We start from the raw sequence: 3165 nt of genomic DNA, 5'->3' as shown, positions 1-3165 counted from the left end.
AAATTGATCAAATTTTGTTTTATCTCCAGTCATATGATGTGAGCAGCCACTATCAATGATCCATGTATCATTCTTACTTATGTGAGAGATGAGTGCCATTTCTTCATTGTCAGATTCATCTTTTACAGCAATGTAAACAATCTCATCCTCTTCTTCATCATTAGAATCATTAGAATTTTTAGCCATAAAACATGATTTCTTACTTTTATCCTTAAATGATTTGAAATCTTTCTTACTGTTCCATTTATTATCTTTCTTTTCATCTTTATCTTTCTTGTTTGGACACCTTGCAGCAATGTGACCGACTTCTTCACATGAAAAGCAGATTAGGGGTACTTTACCTCTGTATTTACCTCTTCCTCTTGAATATTTCTTTGCAAGTAGGGCTTCAATTACTTCAAGGTCGCTGTCAGAGCTCTGATCTGATTGATCTTCACTTTCTGACTGAGATTCCTTCTTCTTTTTGCCTTTGTCCTTGAGTGAAAGCTTGGCTTCAAATGCAGACTCAATGTTCTTTGCAGCTGGAACATAATTATCAAAATTATCTAATTCAAATGCTGTCAATCTTCCAACTATGGCCTCTAGGTTTATCTTGTGATTGGCCTCACACCTTCTTTCTTGAATGGCTAATACCCTGATGGCATAAACCGGAAGTAGAGTTCTAAGAACTTTACTTATGACTGTCTCTTCACTGATACTTCCTCCAGAAGCTTTGATAGCACTGACACATGCTTTAATTCTTTCAACATATTTGGCAATATTTTCATCTTCTTTCATTTTCATCTGATCGAACTGTCCTCTCAGACTTTCAGCTTTGGCTCTTCTGACATTGTCATCTCCACCATAGATCTCTTTCAGTATTTCCCACATTTCATAGGCAGTAGTGCAGTCCTTGACATCATCAAACTCTTCATAACTCAAGGCAGATGCAATATCAATCATCATAATGTTATGAGTCTTCTTTATAGCAATGCCATTGACTGATAATGTACCTGATGGTTCTACATATTTCTCATCAAGATATTTCAGACCAGTGTCACCAATGGAAGCTAGATGAAGTCTCATTAATCCCTGCCATGCTGAGAAGTTGTTTCGGTTAAGCCTTGGGATTTCCCTCTTATAAGACATCTTGATCTTTGGCTTAGATCTTTGAAATCTTCTCCTGCAAGCACCAAAAGCTCTGATACCAATTGTTGAAAAATGAAGATGGTGTAACTGAGAGGGGAGGGGTGAATCCGTTACCACAAAACATTTTCAAATGTCCCAAAGATGCCTTAAACTTAGTTGCTGCTGCTACAAAAATCACTGCTTAAAACTTGATAGGTGTTTAGTTAATTTATGAAGCATTTACTGAAATAAGCGACTATGCAAAAGAAAGTAATCATTAACACAGTAGACACCAGATTTACGTGGAAACCCAATATGGGAAAAACCACCAGCAACTAGTCACCAATTTTCACTCTTCTGAAGTGAGCCCTGTTAGGAGCCAACCCTGTTAAAAGTTACAAAACACACTGTTAGGTGTGACCCTGTTAGAGGATTTAATCACCCTGTTAGGAGTGGCCTTGTAAGAGGTCTTTTGAACAATTCTACTGAATTGCCACCCAGTTAAAGGATTTATGAAATGGCTGTTAAACCAACTCTATTAGGAGATTTTGGAATCACTGTTACAATGGTTAGAAAGCAACAATGAATGATCTGAAAATACATGCAACTTATCTTGCTGAATACAGATCTCAGTTTTGCTCCACAAGATCCTTACTGATCAAATATATCTCTGCAGCTCCAAGATTTCCCTCTGCTCAATTCTACTTAGCCACACGCAAGTCTCTTCCTTGCGCTTCCTTGCACTTTTCGTATATTCATTCTCTCCTCTTCTATTTTTTTTCATCTTGAGCACCTCTTTATATATTATTCATAATACCAGGTCGGCCCAACCAACTTGTTAAAACAATTCCAAAGTCGGCTTGCCCAACCAACTTGACTAAACATATTCTAAAGTCGGCTTGAACTAAAAAAAAACTTTCACTGGCCGACGCTGCTCGGTCAATACAGAACAAAAACTTCCTTCCTGTGTTAACCGGCAGAACTCGGTAAGAACTACAATTACCGGGGAATTCGGTAAACCTACCACTTCCTTTGGAAACCGATTGGACTCGGTAAAAGCTGTCTTCGACTACCGAGTGAGCTCAGTGAAAACTCGGCTTTCCTTAGCTTACCGTGCGAACTCGGTTAACACTAACCGTTCGCTACAAAATCCTTTGATACCCGAGTGATCTCGGGAAGAACTAAACTTTCCTTAGCTTACCGAGTGAACTCGGTTAACACTAACTCACCGTGTGACATACAGGAACGTTCGGTATACACTGCAAAAGGCTTTTACTGACCGACTGAGCTCGGTAGACTCTGTCTGATAACTGATATGACATTTGTGTAACATCAAAGACAATACACAATTACTTAATTGTATCCAACAACTAGTTCTTCATCTAGGGTTTTTTTAAACTCCTTCTAACATCCATGACCCTAAACAATGCTGATTTCATAGGTGCATTCAATCTACTAGGAAAAATACACTAAATTGCTCCAAAAAGGCTACTAGGAATTAGCCCTCCTAAATAGCTGGAAACAAGATTTCTTGAAAAACTTCTTAACAACCCTACAAACAAATTACATTTTTGGATACCCTTTTTGGAGTACTTCAAGATTCTGTGATTGTTCAACCCCCAAACTATCTATACAACCAAGGTACAATTTTAGGCCAAAAATGAGGATTTCAAGTGCTTTATCGCTGTTGTGATGGAAAACCACCTTGAAAAATGTTCCAAGACCTCTCTCTTGGACTAAAGCAAGGTTATACCTTCTCCTTACTCACTGTGTGGTCGGATTGAGGTGTTTACACTCTCAATCCCCTCCATTGCTCATTTTTCCAACTATGATTCCTAGCCAAGTTGCATTTGGCTTGCCTCGGGCATCACTTTAAAAATGCTTTCCGTGCTTCCCATGGGCTATCCTTTGCTGTAAATAATGTACAAGGAGTCTAGTTCCAAATTCCAAGAGGCCGTACATTTTATACAGTGGGAAAAGGCCCTAAGACTCTATTTTTTTTTCGCTGCCCAGTTCAGAACATCAACCTGCTAGCTTACAAAATAATTTATTCAACCA

Source organism: Cupressus sempervirens, chromosome 10, assembly GCF_028749045.1.
Source record: "Cupressus sempervirens isolate cs-2001-9-10 chromosome 10, ASM2874904v1, whole genome shotgun sequence".
In the NCBI taxonomy this organism is placed as follows: Eukaryota; Viridiplantae; Streptophyta; class Pinopsida; order Cupressales; family Cupressaceae; genus Cupressus; species Cupressus sempervirens.
This window is presented reverse-complemented; position numbering follows the sequence as displayed.